Consider the following 18,523-nt stretch of genomic DNA (forward strand, 5'->3'; position numbering starts at 1 on the left):
ACGGATCTGTAAACCATTTTAAACCACCATCACTTGCAAGTTGCACACCATAGCTCTATTTTAGGAGCCGTTTGGACCAACTTGTAGACCATATTGAGGGCCACCTTTGGCACTCCCATTTCTACAATCTACACCCTTCAACTTTTTGCTTCTGACAACCACCATAGCATAACATCTTCACCCTGAAAACCACATATAGCATACATATCCACTGCTTCTCACCTTCTCTTGGCCTCCACAACTATTCAAGTACTTTGGCATACCCTTTAGAGCCCATGTATCCTTGCATTGCACTCTTTGTAGCACTTACTTTAAGTGGACCAACATTTATCTGGCACCATTGGTAGAAAAGCTTCAAAAATGTGGACAGGGATTGATGTGGTTGACATGTTCCAATCAATCGGTGGACAACATGCTTTTGCACTCTTTATTTTGAGTAGATCTAGAGAGGATTGGTTTTTGGGGTTATAGTACATTCAGCACCACTTGCAAATCCTCTTTGCTAACATTTTTTTTTCAAGTGTTGGTGTTTGTATACGTGTTAGAAATCATGTTGATGTAGGCATTGGTATAAGCGTCGATATTAGCACTTGTACTTTCTAGCACATATATCGATGCCATATATGTACTGGTACCTATTTCAATCGTACGATTCCCTTACATATACCAATACTTTTATTGATGTTTTGGAATTTTAAAACCGGTTTGTTTGCTTTGATATAGGCACTTGTTTTTTGGCGGTGTATTGTACTGGCCCCAATCCGGATTCTATAGCTCTCTTGTTGAGCACACTAGAAGAACACAATAGACATCCCTACATGGAATTGGTATCCATAGTTGATGGCTCTAGTATGAGAATAGTCTCTAAGGATATAAGCATAGGTGAATTCAATTACAAGGATTTCCTTGTGATTATCAAGAACTTGTTGGCCTCAACCAACTTGAGAACCCATTGTGAACACAACATGACAAGTGACAAGCAGTATTCAGCACCATATGATGCTTTCTTTAATTTTTTGGAACTCCCCATGAACAATGGTCTTTTCCTTGCATGTCGAAAAAGATTCTCTTGAATTCTTGTGTTGATATTGAAGAGTACAAAACTTGGCATTCAGATTATGAGAGCGCTACCTACAGCAACAAATGTTGCTACTACAAGCATGACATGAAATCCTTATGAGTGACTACTTACAATAACCACATCAATATCGATATTGAGTGCATTGGGATACTTTTCCTCCTATTGCGTCCATTTTTTACCTTGGTTGGCTCCAGCGTTGGTTAGCAATTGCTAGAAGTCTCCTCCTATAAGTGGGGTCCAAGTTGTTGTAGCTAGTAGTAACTAATCTCTATTAGCTTAATATAGCCTAAAGTTTCATTATCTTCTTGCAGGATCTAGTTGCATCCTTTTGCATTCAAAGCAAATATTGCATTCATCAAAAAATTCTCATGATTCCATAAGTACATCGCACTTCAAAATATATGTCACATAAAGGATTTCCAAGAATGATGTTTTTACCTCAGCAACCCCTTCGGCCTTAAAATAAATATGCTAGGCTGACTAGGAAGCACTGGGCTTCTTTGGGCTAGTTCCAGTCAAGGCATAATAGACTTCTCTCCAAATACACATCACTTATTATGTGGATATCTTGCATGACGTATGTACATGCATTCAACATAGAGGCTTCATTGACCAAGAGCACCACTTGAAAACTCTTGTGCAAGTTGACAAAGATGACCACACCTAGAAGAGAGGACGCCATGAGAAGAGAGCTCCTTGAGATATCTCATGCTTGCCAAAGACCACCACACCTAGCATATACGGGGCATACATACCAATGGGAGCCCTACCCTGCACAACACAGAACCCCAAAATCATTGGATAGAAAGGTCACCAACAACATTGATCTGTATCTCCCTCTTATCAATGGATCCAACCATAGCCCATGCATTAGGAACATGTTCATAGGTTCCTCTAGTATGATGGATGCCCTAATGCTTTGCATCTGTACCTAAATACTCAAGAGCTTATTGGAATATCATATTTTGCACACGCATTGATATTAGAGCTATCTAGGAGATGACACAATGAGAGAGGAGCCCTTTGAGAGACTTCACATCTGGTCAAGAATAATAAAGTTGGCATACGTGCTTGCAAAAGCCATAGTTTATACCCAATGCTCCAACAACCCCTTCATTCAGAGTCCACCATAGATTAGCATTCCCCTATGAAGCACCTCATCACAACACATGAAACTCTCGCCTAGAAATCTCAGCATTGACACACTTTTCCTTGTTTAGGTGCAGGTTGTAAGAATAGAAGTAGAGGTCAATTAAAGTAAAAATAATCTCAGCATGGAAATACTTTTCCTTTTTAAGGTGTAGACTGTAAGAATGCAATCATAGGTCACCTCAAAAATATATCCTCACAACACAACAATTTTAATAAGTCATGACCTTGAGTGAACAAATTTTAAATGCATATTTGATATACACAATTGATTTTGCATAAGTCGATTAGAAGAATTGAAATAACTGTTACTTTTTCACTCACAGAGCCCGTTAACATTGACGAATCACTTCTAGAGACAAAACCTTGCAAGCCAAGCTACCCCTATAGAGATTTTTGGAGCCCACGATTAGTTGATGTCGTGTGATTTTGTGTCACCACCCCTACATTAAAAAAAACATGCAGGATATCCATAAAATTTCTACCATGTAAGTCCATTAGAAGATTTGAAATAATTGTTACTTTTTCACTCTCAGAGCCCATTGACATTGACGGATCACTTCTAGAGACAAAACATTGCAAGCCAAGCTACCCCTATAGAGATGTTTGGAGTCCACGACTAGTTGATGTCGTGTGATTTTGTGTCACCAACCCTACATTAAAAAAAACATGCAGGATATTTATAAAAAGCTTGAACTTGGCATTTTGCAGAACCACCAAGAATCCATGCAGAGTCCCACAAAGCAGGGCTAACCCTACTGAGACATACCTAAAATAATCTGCCTAAAAATTAAGTAAAAGTGTCGTCCCTAGCGGTAGACTAGGGTTCAAGAAAGACAAGGCACACTGAATATTGTAGGGTTCAAGAAAGACAAAGCACGCTGAATATTGCAAAAGTGACAAGAGAGTAAGCTAAAATTTGAAACGTAATCACCCAGCAAGCTTACTCTGTATCAAGAGGATACAGGGACTTTTTGGACTATGCAGTACAAAATAGTGAGTAAGCAAAGGCTAGTTGAGTAGGTCTTTTGAGAGAGAGATGTTGAATGGTGGCCTTTTAGGGACATCTTTCACTCCCCATAACCTAGCGACCCCATCAAGCCCATCAAAAGCCGATTGAGTGCAGTGCTTGCAAGCTACAATTCTGAGAGAGTTTAATCTCACCATGGAAGCAGAGTGCACCACCCTCTAGCACTACCCCTACATAAAACAAAACATGTAGGATATCCATAAAAATCCTGAACTTGGCATTTTGCAGAATCACCGAGAACCGATGCAGAGTCCCTCAAAGCAGGGATAGCCCTGCTGAGACAGACCTAAGATAATTTGCATAAAAACTATCAATTGACTAGGGTTCAAGAAAGACAAGGCACACTGAATATTGCATAAAAACTAGCAATCAACTAGGGTTCAAGAAAGACAAGGCACGCTGAATATTGTAGGGTTCAAGAAAGACAAAGCATGGTGAATATTGTCGTGTTAAGGTACACGAGAAGTTTTGGACAAATTCTCAAAATAATTCCCACATTGTGACTTACCTCAACATCATGAGCTTCTGTGAGGGAGGCACCGCATACCTAGCTAGGTATGCGGTGCCTCCCGAGCAGAAGCTCATGATGTTATGCATTGTATGAAAAACACTGCAAAAGACTCCATTTTCCTACATGAGAAAATTTCTAAATCTTCTTGTGATAAGGTAGCATGGAATTGGTCAAGGGGAAATGACCATCTAATTGAAGAAGCCCGTTAACTACAAATGAGGAAACAACATTTGCTTGTCAGCTTGGAGCTCCTTAACACAGCTTGCAACTTCATTCCACCTTTGTAATTTAAACAAGTATTACCTGTTGAAACTGAGTAAATCATCCTTTAATTTGGGAGACGGCCTCAACATCCTGTAGTCTCCTTGACTCCCGATCCAACCTTGCCATGCCTTGTTACCACTTCTAGCCACCCTCTAGCCATTTGTGTCAGGTTCTTCATGGAGGTAGTCTGAAGCTCAAACTTGTTGCAGTACGAGATGAGCGACTTGTTGATGCAGCAATTTGGGCCTACACCCCGCACACATGGGTGTTTGGCGCTCTCCACTTGGCAAGGAGTCTGTTGAGAACCAGAGCACCTGAGGCTTCCATGTGAGTGTGTGCACGAGAGAGAGAGAGAGAGAGAGAGAGAGAGAGAGCGGACATGAATGTATTGAGGGGGAGAGAGAGAGAGGGGGGGGGGGGGGGGGGGGGGGGGGCGGAGAGAGAAGATCTGCCATCCATGCTTTGATTTGTGCACATCCAGACAAACCAGCTCATCTACTTTGTTGCTTATTTCCAGGAAAGTTTAGTGAGGTGTATCTGCCAGAAACACACTACGTATATTGTGGTTCTCATCATGCGGTGGCATGAGCTTGTGTTAGGCATGTCGATCTTGATATTTGGTTGTATGGCATTGTTATAGCTCCAAAGGAGCTTCGTTTCAGATTTAAGCACCCAAGGTCAAGGACCTTAGGGCCTTTTAATTAAGCCAAGGAAGGGTGCCCACGGGCCAACCGCCCCGCCCCCCCCCCCCTTTCTTTCATCTCTTTGCTCTCCGTTCTCAGCACCACGGCAAGCCACCGTATTGGGGTGAGCAAACGATGGAGCAGCAAGGGTTTTCGAAATGCAATTTTTTGTAAATCTCAAAAATTCACGACACTTATCGAGTAAGTGTGAATTCAAGGAGAAGTTTGCAGAAATTCAAGAAGGAGCATGCCGGTATTCAAGAAGACGAAACCCTCACCATAGCCAATATTTTTGAGCGAGCTCCACACAGCCGGTTAGCTTCAAACGGAATAGCAATGCTTCATCAACAACACACGTGAAGGGATGAACTTACCTAAAAATCACGTAATTAGCATGGCTAATTACCAATGAATTTTGTTACCGACGATAGATACAACGGGTTTTCATCACATCTTTTGATATCTAAGTATTCTTCCTTTTATTTGCTAGCACCACACAAAACCATCATGAATTCCTCGTTGATTTTCTGGATACGAAACTTTTCAAGAATCATTTTTTTGACTTTGAACTTCCTTCACGAGCATCTACTACTCCTCCTCAGAGTGTGCTTGACATTTTGGAGGATACTAGCAATCTAATTGATGAAAAAGAGTACGTTACAAGACATGACTTTCAAACCTTTAAAGAATGATTTTGCAAATTGGCAGTTCGCGTCCAATTGCTTACTACACAGGTGGATCACCTTACAGAGCTGGTCATCTCGTGCATCCCACAGGCTACCGTATCTACACCTGTGGAATTCGTCGAACCAGCCTCCACCAAGGTGGCAAAGAGGAGACTTTCCACGATAGACTTTCAGAAAGCCAAATTGCAAAAGTTATGTTTCAATTGTATGGGACAGCATCAAGGAAACCATTGTCCCTAGGCACTGGATTCTTAGGCCCTTTTGATGGATTTTACGGCTAAGTAGTCAATAAATTTCTTGCATGCTGTTTAGTGGTTATCTCCTCTTTCAGATAACCCTTTTGGTTAGTTGTATATGATACACTACCTTGCTTAGTATAACATGTTCAGTCAAGATATAGTACATAATGCTTTCTTTCTTTAAGCAATTTTGACACGGACGATTCCTCTCCACTTGGACACATGTGTGTCAATGGGAATATATATTTGCTATGAGCACCAGCATTACATGAGCATTAACGTGAAGCACAGCTTCTTTTATGACATTTTGGATCATGGTTTCCCCAGGTGTAGAATATGTTAAATAGCAGGTTTTCGCATCACAAGACACTGTATATGGTGCATGTAACGACATCTTTTTCATACTAGATATGACTATGAGCCAAATTGCAAAGAGTTTTGCCAAACTCAATACACTTGCCACAGCTAGGCAACCAGCATACACAATTTTAAGTTTTCTTTTACGTTGGCAATGATTACCTATTGTTCTCGGCAAAGTGCTTTAACAATTTACTTACAACAATGGCAAATTGAGATGTACCCTTGCCCAATAGTTCAACGCACTTTAGGTATTGGGTCAACTGGTAGAGCCCGTCAATGTCGCCTAGGGTTTACACCTTCGTGTGCATGGTATGCCAATGAGATTGGTATAATTTCATATCATTCTTATTCTACTTCCGCTATAACACTAAATCCTCTGTCAAGGACATGGTAAGTAACTGATATCTTTAAAAAAATTATGTTATTCACAAGCAAAGTGCCGCATTTCAAGTTACCCTAATACAATCACAGTCACATACACAGTTAGTGGGTCAAGATGTGACTTATGGTACCTCTCTCTACAAGGGCATGGTACAAGTACAAAGTTGTACGCTTATAGGATAAGCTAAACCTCTCTCTCCAAGGGCGTGTAGTTGTACGCTTATAGGATAAAACACAAACATGGTATGGCATAAAACACATTTGCATAAGGGATTTTCCTTAGCCCAACACTCTCTCTCTCTCTTTCCACTTTCTATGCAGGAAAGGTGAAACTAGGCATGATTTTCTTGAAGTCTTTCTATGTTAATACAATAACAGGAAGGGCTAAGAGCCATCTATTGCTACCTATTTTGGAAAGGATAAGAGCCATCTGTTGGTAATCCATAGTGATTGCTTTCTAGATCGAAAAATTCTATTTCATTGAGTGACCATCGATTATAATGGACTAATGGACAAGCAAGAGTCTTGCCATTATCGATTCTTTGGCCATTATTTTTGCACTCCACACTTTCCACGTGACAGACAAGTTGAGTTTTTGGACGTCTTAAACTCGTAAGGGCTTATCTCTACCAAGGTGTATGGATGAAGCCAACATTTCAGACCGCGCGATTGCTCACAAACACCTCAAATTATGGATTTTTGAGTGTGAAAAATCTCTAGTTGTGCATACAACTCCAATTTTAATGGAGCTCCTATTAGTATTTAGAGTGCCTATATGAGCACAGTTTTGGGGTAAGACCCAGCTCATGATTACTAACTCACTTAGTAGGATTGATGGTCAATTGTCGGACCCTTCACCTTTCATTTTCAAGGAAATAAGTCCACAGATTTCCAAGGGGTAGTGAAAAAGTTTCAACTTCCAACGAAATGTACTGCTACAGGCCAACCCAAGGGGGGTCATGGACATAGGCCAAGGGCCGGCTGCTAGTAGAGCAGTTTTCCTACAAAGTTTAACCACGGGTTTGGATTGCAAACACAACCCCCAAGTTTATTTTTGTGATATTACTTGCATTTCACCTCGTGTTCCTAGGCCTTTTCATACGGGAAAATTGGGCAGGTGCTCTTCACTCCGGATAAGTGAACACAATGTTTAACCTACATGTACGCATCTGTTTTGGTTTTGTTTCTTTTGGTTTGCTTTTCTATGTAGGATGCATACACTATGTTTGCTCTTTTGAGAAAAGAAAAGGTCATATAAGAGCCAAGAAATTTGGGCCATTGTGTCCAAAATACCTTTTTTGCATTATGCAGTTATAGACCCACTTGTAGGGTTTATTTGGCACATGTTGTCACATGGGATACAACATGGTCTAGGGACTCAAGGAGTTCAGTTTAGCTAGTGTGGAGCAAGGCTAATGAGGGTCCCTCTCACTCCCGTCGTAGAGTGTTTGCAGTTATCTCCACATACAAGTACATCTCGATGTTTTTTTTTTCAAACATCGTTATATGAGACATATTCCACATGTGGAGAATATGAGTCTCTGGGACTGACACTGGCACCCACTATTTCAATTCTATATCATGACAAAGTCCCTAGGTGCTGGTCAAATCTGTTTTCTAGACCATTTTTTAGCACGACGTATCAGGAACAATTTTCGTGGCCAAAAATTGCCGGATACTTAGAATGACTTGTTAAGGTACAAGTGCTGCTAAAAAACATTACAGATGGTTGTTTATGTTTATAGAAAGACTTTGAGTTGTCAATGAACAGGTTTCATTGTTTGTACCTAGAATGATTACTGTTTCACCTTCTATTAGGGTTCAAACATTTCAGCACGGTAGGCAAATGATTGCAACTAAAAGTATTTAGTTTCTTTTTTGAACTATTTACATTCCTTTTTACTGTGTGCTAGGAACACCATATTCACCATAAGTATTGGCAAGGACAATTATGGCTACACAGGTTCGAATCTATTTTTTGCTAAATGCATGCACACTAGGTGTTATGGGCCCTAGTGTGTAACAAAGGCTGCTTTGGAACAGCATGCATATTCATTGCTTATGAAGCATTTTGCACTCTATGTGCAGTATCTCTATGAGATTACTTTTGGGTCTACCAATCACCAATAGTGGTCATGGCTCGATTTGGGTGCTTGTGGATTTTTCAAAGTTAATCACAATGTTTATTCAGGACATTGTTGATTACTCATCAATATTGTACGATATTGTGATCCCCGTTTACTAGTCATCTGGGATGACTGTCTGTAAACCATGGGGGAAACACACCTCAGTACTGTCAGCTCTCCAAGGGGATAGACAGATTACAAAGTGTAATCTTGTGCTAAAGGATATGCAAAGTGCATATATTAGCACCACCGAATCCAGTTAAGAAGCATTTATTGCTCTACTTGGACTTTGCTTACCATAATTCAAAGCATGTTCGCGACTAGGCTTAGTCTTTTCATGTATAAGTCAGATTCTCAACCGTGAAACACTAACTATGGTGGGGTTGTTTACGATGAAATTTGAGAACAAGTCAAGGACTTAAACTTGGTCGATGAGTTACATCAGCAAGTTACTTGGCCGATGAAATTTGAGAACCAGTCAAGGACTTAAACTTGGCCGATGAGTTATGTCAACAAGTTACTTTCAAGGAAAGTGAAAAGAGGTACTCTTTGGATCCATCTTAGTTCTTATTACTCATTTAGTTACTCAAGTGAGTTCTACATGGAGTTTACACGCTATATTATCTATGCGACGGTTACGCCAAGACGGTTGCAACAGGACAACAATATGGAAAATCAAGATGTTACTCTTGGTTTCATTGAACCTTCTACTGGACCATGTTCTGGTCAAGCAAACAATTTCATCCCTGCAGGATGTCCCTGTGGAAAGCATTAGTGCATCATCACTCTTGTTTTTGAGGACAAAAACGCTTCTCCAAGGGGGGAGTAATGTCATGCCAAGGGCAATGCCCAGTGGTCAAGGACCAGGCCCAAGGGGCTAGTTGCAAGTGTGGATAGGGAATGAGGCCCAAGGGGCTATTTAATGGGAGGTTGGGAGGCTCATTCCAAGGTAGTCCCTATGAGGTCTTTACAGTCCTTGCCAAGACTCTTTGCCTTGGCTTTACCTAAAGATAGTGATGATCTACCATCTTAGATTTTTTGCAAATTCACAATTCTCTATAAATTTTTTGAGTGTGTAGGAATTGGCCTCACCTTGTTGGATGCTTGCAATTGCTGGTGGACCTCATAGCCAAGAATAGGAGGAAAGGTGTAAAAATAAAGGATCACAGAGAGGCATTGGTGCAACAGTGACGTCGCGAGAGGGAGAAATGGTGTTTGCGGCCCATGTGTGGCTTGCTGTGCTGAGCTTCTATGTCGTATTTTTCTCTCATCGGCCCAACGCTCAATTTAAGATCTCCCTCGTGTGTTTGACAGTGGTCGACCGCTTCTTCCCCCTCATCGCAAGCGGCTATGCACACACGCTTCAACCAACTTTGACCTCCTTGTTTGTGGAGAAGCCATGCTTCCCATGTCCCCCCTTCTTTGGTGCTAGGCATGCAAAGATACATGCCCTCTTCCCTTCCTCTTCCTTGAAGGAAAGAGAGAGAGAAATCCATAGGCAAGAGTAAGATAAAATGAGAGAGCTCATTAGGGAAATTTTGGACTCTCAAATGGGTCCTACAAGGACTTTGACTTTCTCCCTCTTGTCCAAAACAAGCACATGGTAAAAAATTTTACAAATGAAATCAAAACTTGTTGGACCTTTTGGATTTAGAACCTACTCATCAAAATATATTCATTGATACATAGTATGCCATCAGATTCCTTATAGTTTAGGAGATTTCATTTTTTTATGTAACAACTCCGTCTTATAAATGGAATCTCTCCCCACGTTTCAACCCTAAGCTGTCCACGAGGAAATATGTAAGATAGCACGTGCGAACAAAATATGGGATTTATAATTAGATACATTTATAGAAAAATGTACTTACATAAAGGTTTTTTTAATTGAGAAAGTGAAAAATTTCATACAAAACAGCTTTTTCTTTTACCAAAATGCATACATAAGGGGTACATATACTGCTAAAAATTATACAATTAAGGAATTATTTAAATACCTCTTGTTCGCACGTGCTATATGCAATTTTTACATAGTGGACTCCCCGAGATTTCTACTTCAGTGGGGAGGCCATAACTTCTATAAATCAGCTCTAAATTTGTCGGAATTTGGGAATTCAGAACTTACTTTCTTAGATCTTTCCAATGATATGTTGGTTGATAGGGTTTTGACAAAGCGTTTATGTAGTTCACCGGGTTGCCCACTTTCGACAAGAGAGGTAAAGTCAAAGTTCCTTATAGGGACCCTTTGAGAGTCCAAATTTTCCCGAATGAGAATGAGAGATCATGCAGCCAAGCAAACCTTTCTCCCTCCTCCATTGCCTCTCCCTTCCTTGAGCTCTGATACCAATATGAGACAAAGGGGACTAGATCCTGCAACTCTCCACCCAACCATCCTATAAAGGTCCCACCTTGCTAATAACAGGGACCCTTGACCGCATGACTCCGTCCTGGCCCTTGGCCTGCCTGGTCCTACCCTAGGCCTGAGAGTACAGGTAACATTGATTAGGATGGACATGGACGCAATGACTGGAGACATGCATACGGGAATATATGCCTTTATATATATGAGGGCCATATTCTGCTAAAAATGGATGAGCTTAGCTTTTGCCCGGGGCACAAGTAAGGATGATATTATTCCACTAATTCTCTGCAAAGGGGCCTAATCTACCTACAGTACTATTGGATCTTTCTGTTGTTTTTTTGCTCATATTTTCTTGCACTAACAGTACTATTATGTAGAAAATCTCTGTTGGCTTGATCTCATGTGTTATATGATTTGTACCAATTCTCCCAATTACCTATTAATGCGGCCAAGAATGATCGCCACATGAAAAGTTGGTTGCTATAAGAAATTGAGAGAATCATGTGTACATTCTTTGTGCTTGCAATTAAGGAAGATGAAATTTTATGCATGCATAGCTTGCTTACCACTGTTGTGTGGCTACACTTTAAGCATGCAATGATTTCTAATGAGGGTGGCACGTTTGTATTACGTCTAAAATCCTATTCCAAAAGTTGTGGAAATTCTATTTTTCAAACAAATTGATGAATTTAATACATGCTAATAACTTGGCTGGGGAGAGATCCATTTAAGTTGTATTTCCCTTGCCAAATGCTAGCTTGATAGTACAATATTACCCTCTTGGTATTCTAGAAAGAGGGCTTCAAATGACATCATCATGCCCATGTTGAATTCAACATATGGTGTGTCTTTCTTGAATTGAAACCTCGTTTCGCTGCTAGTTAATGAGACCTAAATTCCACCAATAAAAATCTTACATGCCACAATACAAATTGATCGCAATCTCAAAACACAATAGTACTTTTATGTGTGAGAGAAATTATATTATATTACATATGCTAGAAATATTATATTTGGAAAATACTTATAAGTTGAAAATGCTATGGATACAAGCATGCTGAGGGTGAGCTGGAGGTCCGATACACCTATTGCTAGTGCCATTAAGAGTGTCTTTGATGTTCTATCAATGTCTTTTCCTGGGGTTCTTTCTTACTAGGATGCGTCCAAAATGTGCAAACCCTATTTGAACAAACGCAACATGAACATTTCCTTTCACTACAAAAGTACCACACGTCAGCATCTACAGCAAGTGACAAAAGTGCACCATGGACAATAGGATCATAAGTGCACTCTACACTAAAAGCTCATTCCGCATCAACATCATCATCACAATGTCTTTCATAGAAGACTCGACAATAGCTGCATTTGTAGTGGAACCAGCATTAGTGGTGGAACGAGCCTCTTGTTACCATATACATGTGGTAGCGATGTGTGTGAACACACTAGGACCGCCGGGCCATTTTTTCCCTCTTTAGGAGGTTTTTTCCCCGAGCATTGTGTATATGCCCATCACTCTAGGACTATTTATTTTTCCATTGCACACTAAGTAAAATACTCTCTATTGTGTGCCTTGATCTTCCTTTGTCTTCTCCAAGCTGTGTGCACTTCTCAGCAACCCTAATTCCAACAATTGGTACCAGAGCAGGTTACGTCCTCTCGAGCTTAGTCGCCAGCAGCTCCAGCACACGCCTGCTCACTTTCTCCATTTAGAATCAGGTTTGGCGAGCGTTCGAAGGTCGACAAATATTTTGGGAGAACTCGTAGAGCTTAGTCTGCTCAAATTTTTGATTCGGGCTCATTTCAGCCTCCGTTTTCACTACAGGCAGGTTTGCACAGGCAATTTCGTCATTTTGTGCAATTTTTGTCAATGCCGTTTTTTGCATAATAGGTGCCTTACAGTCTTCTACGGTTTGTGCTATATAGCATGTGTTGTTCCCACTTCGTTTCTCCTCTTTTTGGGCAGTTTTCACATCAGGTGTAGCATTTACCATGGCTAACAACAACACATATGTGTTCAAGATGTTTGCTGTTGAGGAGAGGTTGGATGGGGACAATTACCTATGTGGGCTTACATGATGCAACATATTCTTGTGTCAAAGGGCGTCTAAAATATTGTGCAGGAAATTGATGTACGTCCTAGTTCTATGGATGTAGGCGAAGTTCAGGATGTTACAGGTCTTGCTGCAAGGGTTGCTGTTATTAGAGTTGTTTTGCCTACAGTAGAACAAGCTCGTTGGGATGTAAAGGATGTGCAAGCTCGTGCATTGATTGTGTTGTCTGCGAAGCATACCATTGTTCCTCACATCCGTTCAGCAAAATCTGCCAAACAGGCTTGGGATATTCTAGCAGGTCTTTATGCAAGCCACAATGAGGCTAAAATTGCTTTGCTGCATAAAGAGCTGGAGTCAAAGATTATACATGAGGAAGATGATATGGACACTTTCCTTGCTAGTGTCAAGGATATCAATGAGCAACTTATTTTTGCAGGTGAAGTCATTTCAAACAGTTCCCTTGTGCAGATTGTTCTTGATGCCTTACCAGATTCTTACCAGACTTTTGCTAGTACTTGGAGACTTATGACCCAAGGAAATCCAAAAGTTGTCAAGTTTGATGCATTATGCACATTGCTGTTGCAACAGTCACTTTCTAGAAAAAATAGGACTAGACAGTGTGCAGTTGAACAGGCTTTTATTGCTTCTCAAAGAAAGGGTGGTAACAGCAATGTAGCCAATTCTTATGATTTTGGTGCGAGTGGCAAAACTTCTGTTCCTAATGCTTCTGTTGGCAGCACTTCGTCTGGCAATTCTGGAGATAAGGGCAAAAAGAAGATGTGTTGCCATTATTGTAAAGCTAATGATCACTTGATCAAGCAGTGTCCTAAGTTGAAGGCCAAAGAGGTGAAGAAGAAAGAGGGGGGTTCCACTGCAAATGCTGGTTCCACTACAAATGCATCCATTGTTGAGTCTTCTGTGAAAGGAGACTGTGATGTTGATGTCAATGCAGAATGGGCTTTTAGCGTAGAGTGCACTTACAATCCTGTTGTCCATGATGCATGCTTGTCAGTTGCTGCAGATTCACATGTGTGGTATTTCAACAGTGGTGCTACAAAGCACATTACCTCACATCGTGAATTGTGCAACTCTCATGAGTCTGTCCCTCATGGGAATTCAGTCACTTGTGCCAATAATGCCTCTTATCCAGTCCAGGGAGTTGGAAAGATTGTGTTTACTGCTGCAAATGGCAGTTCCTTCACACTTGTTGATGCACTTTATGTACCTGGGATCAAGAAGAATCTCTTGTCTGTATCCGCACTTGCTAGACTTGGACTTGTAGTCAAATTTGTGGATGACAGATGTACATTTCATGATCTCAGTTTTGGTGATGAAATTGTTGCATCTGGCCTTTTGTGATGTGGGTTGTATAAGCTCACTTTATATGACAAGTGTGGACAAAATTTTGCAAATGATGTTGCAGATTCAAGGGCTATTTTAGATGCAAAACTTTGGCATGCACGTTTTGGTCATCTGAATTTTGCTAGTTTGCTGCATTTGCAGAAATCTAATATGGTTGCTTCTTTGCCACCTCTTGAAGCACCTGTCAAACATGTTTGTGAAGGCTGTATTTTGGGTAAGATGCAGCGTTCTAAGTTTCCAAAGAATGGTTTAGTTCGGGCCACTTGCAGGTTGCAGCTTGTGCATAGTGATGTTTGTGGGCCCATGCAAACTTCATCCTTGGGCAATTACCTATACTTTGTGACTTTCATTGATGAGTACTCCAGGCATGCATGGGTATTTCCGCTTAAAGCAAAGTTTGAAGTTTTTATGTGCTTCAAACAATCTCTGGCTATGGCTGAAAATGTCTCGAAATGTACTATGGGCACCCTCCGTTCCGATCGAGGGGGGGATTATATGTCTCATGAATTCAATACATTTTTGGCTAGTCGTGGGATAAAACACCAATGTACAGTGCCTTATACACCTCAGCAAAATGGTGTTTCTGAGAGGAAAAACAGGTCATTTACGTAAAAGGCACGATGTATAGTCAAAAGTCAAGCTTTGCCGCATTCTTTTTGGCTTGAGGCCATCATGTGTGCCACTTATGTACTAAACAGGTGTCCCATGAAATCTTTCTAGTCTATTACTCCATATGAAGCATGCCATGATAGAAAGCCTTCTATTGAGCACATGCGTGTTTTTGGCTGTTTGGCATATGCTTCGGTGCCACAAACGCAGCACAGAAAATTGGATGATAAGGCTGTCAAATATATTTCTTTTTGTCATAGTGCTAAAAGCAAAGGTTACAAGTTGTATCATCCACAAAAAATACGTATTCTGGTTTCACGGGATGTAGTGTTTGCGGAAGATTCAGTTCAGGCCTTGCTGTTATGTACTAGAGACAGTAATGTAAGCTCACAGGACATTTATGAAACTTTGTTGTCTCTTTTCAATGGTGGAAATACAAATGTAAGTTCCAATGAGGCAAATGTACAGCCTATGGGGATTTTTGAAAATGTCATAGATCAGCCTATTACTGATGCAAATGTACATGATGTCCTTGATGAGGAAAGGGCTGAAAATGAGCAGGCTAGAGGTATGCCAAAATGGCTGGTGCACACTTTGCATGACAATAAATTGGATGCACCTTTGTCTAGTCGTACTCATTCAGGCTCTCACCATGCATCTTATGCATCACATTGTTATGCTTTGGCTGTGTCTAGCTTACATGATGTTGAGGAGCCTCTGTCTTTTGATGAAGCACAGGATTTAGAAAATTGGATGGCTGCCATGCAATCAGAATATGATGCACTTATAGAAAATGACACATGGACTTTATGTGATTTGCCTCCTGGCAAAAAGACCATTGGTACGAAGTGGGTTTACAAGTTGAAATGCAAGCCGGATGGTGAGATCGATCGCCATAAGGCTCGACTTGTTGCAAAGGGTTATGTGCACCAAAAAGGCATAGATTATCAAGAGACTTTTTCTCCCACTTGTCGTGTGACTACTGTGCATTTTCTATGTGCATTGGTAGCTCATTTTGGTTGGGATGTACATCAATTAGACATTGTTACAATTTTCTTGAATGGTGACATATTTGAGGAAGTTTATGTAACGCAGCCTCGCGGTTTTGTCATAAAAGGACAAGAGGACAAAGTGTGAAGATGTAAGAAGGCTTTGTATGGGTTGAAGCAATCTCCTCGTGCTTGGTATGAGAAAGCTGACACTCATTTGGTCAAGCGAGGCTTTCGTAACAGTCCAACAGAAAGCACATTGTATGTAAAGCGTGAGGGTGATGTACTTCTCATTGTGGTTCTTTATGTCAATGATTTGTTGATCACTGGACCAAATGAGAAACATATTTCTAAATTTAAGGCTGATTTGAATGCTACTTTCAAGATGAAATATTTGGGGTTGTTGCATCATCACTTGGGTATACAGTTTAAGCAGTGTGATGGTGGTATTGCCTTGTGTTAGAAAAGTTACATAGAGACATTGCTATGTAAGTTTGGACTTGAAGATTGCAAACCTATTGCCACTCCCATGGAAACAGGTTTGAAGTTGAGTGTACATGATGCTGGCGATCCTGCTAGTCACTCTTTATGAAACTGTTGTTGGCTGCCTCATTTATGTATGCAACACGAGGCCAGATATTCAGTTTGTAGTCTCACAGGTTAGCAGATTTATGCATAGCCCAGGGTCTAAGCATTGGCAAGCTATCAAGAGGATTTTCCGCTACCTTAGTGGCACTTTATGTCTTGGCTTGTTTTATCCCAAGGGGGGATCATTGCCACCAGACTTACATGCTTTTTTGGACTCAGATTGGGCTGGTTTTTTTGACACGCATGTGTCCACAAGTGTTTTTGTTTCATGCTTGGCAGCTCATGTTTGTCATGGTTGAGCAAGAAGCAACCTACTTTGGCCACTTCGAGTTGTGAGGCTGAGTACAAGGCAGTCTTCACAACTACGATTGAGTGTGTATGGCTCAGACGCCTTATGGCTGATTTGGGTGTTGGACAGGACACTGCCAACACTATCTATACTGACAGTCAGAGCGCATTGGCAGTGAGGAACCCAATTTTTCATGCTCGCACAAAGCACATTGAGGTGCATTACCACTATGTCAGGGAGAGGCTCTTAGCGGGAGAGATCAGCTTGGCTTATGTGCCAACCCAGGACAACCTTGCAGATCTTTTCACAAAGGCATTGTCTCGTGAGAAGCTTGAAGCTTTCCGCAAAGCTTTGGGCTTACTCCCCTTTGTGGACTGATCATGTCGTCAGGACATGGCACTTCTCTTTACTCATGTGCCAGCGCTCATTCACCGCATCACTCCAGGGGGGATTTGTTACCATATACATGTGGTCGTGATGTGTGTGAACACACTAGGGCTGCTGGGGCATTTTTTCCCTCTTTAGGAGGTTTTTTCCCCAGAGCATTGTATATACGGCCATCACTCTAGGGCTATTTATTTTTCCATTGCACACTAAGTAACATACTCTCTATTGTGTGTCTTGAGCTTCCTTCGTCTTCTCCAAGTTGTGTGTGCTTCTTTGCAACCCTAATTCTAACATCTCTTTCTTCTTAGCCTCTTTGGCCTTCAACTTAAGACACTTCTTGATCAAATGATCATTAGCTTTACACAACGCACCTTCTCTTTGTCCTTATCACCAGAATTCCCAAAAAATTGATGCCAGCACAAGCACTTAGGAACATGTGATTTACCACTCGTAGAAGAACCATGAGAAGTGTCTACATTGTTGTTACCACCTTTGCTTTGAGAAGTAATAAAGGCATGTTCAACTGCACACTGTCTAGTCGTGTTTTTTTCTAGAAAGTGACTATTGCAACAAAAATGTGTATAATGCGTTAAACTTGGCAACTTCTAGATCTCCTTGGGTCATGAGTCTCCAAGTACTAGCAAAAATCTGGTAAGAATCTGGCAAAGCATCAAGAATAGTGTGAAATGACTTCACGTGCAAAAATAAGTTGCTCATTGATATCCTTGACACTAGCAAGGAAATTTTCCATGTCATCTTCCTCATGCATAATCTTTGACTCGAGTTCTTTACGCAATAATGCAATTTTTGCCTCATTGCAACTTGCATAAAGACCATCTAGAATATCCCAAGCTCGTTTTTCAAATTTCATTGAATGAATGTGATCAGTAATTGTGAACTTCATAGACAACGCAATCAATGCATGAGCATGTGCATCTTTTACATCCCGATGATCAGAAAAAGCGGAGATAGAAGCCAGGCATAGTTTCTTTGTGGGAGATTAAAAAATATCCAAAGAGCATTGAGGCAATCATACCCAAAGCGGCCTTCTCTCAGGTGGTGAGAGAGATAATGGACGAGTATAGCAATTATGTTACACGTATACAACGTGCAGCTTTATTGGCCCTACAGAATGTCACCAAAGACATTTTGGTGTAGTTGTTTCAGGATGGTGTTTTCTGTATGGTGCATGCTAAGCGTGTAACATTGAAAAATATGGACTTAGCTTTAGTAATCAATTTACAAAATGAAGGATGCCTTCATCAGGAATAGTTTATCCCATGTACTCTCTCTTGATGAGATTTGTAATATTTTCAAATAATATCATGTGTCAAATTTCTACCATTCCATGCAATTGTTCAACTCCATTTTGCACC

General features: G+C 40.8%; 1 long non-coding RNA gene across 1 annotated transcript; it reads right to left on the bottom strand.

Moving 5' to 3' along the window:
* Nucleotides 1-1,054: 1,054 nt before the first annotated feature.
* On the bottom strand, nt 1,055-4,689 carry LOC147450038 (uncharacterized). The gene is made up of 2 exons (XR_015189079.1): nt 4,075-4,689; nt 1,055-1,852 (listed from the first exon to the last, which is right to left on the bottom strand). It is a non-coding gene; the product is annotated as an uncharacterized LOC147450038 (long non-coding RNA).
* Between the last annotated feature and the right edge of the window lie 13,834 nt (nt 4,690-18,523).

This window comes from Adiantum capillus-veneris, chromosome 9 (genome assembly GCF_014529385.1).
Source record: "Adiantum capillus-veneris isolate H3 chromosome 9, ASM1452938v2, whole genome shotgun sequence".
In the NCBI taxonomy this organism is placed as follows: Eukaryota; Viridiplantae; Streptophyta; class Polypodiopsida; order Polypodiales; family Pteridaceae; genus Adiantum; species Adiantum capillus-veneris.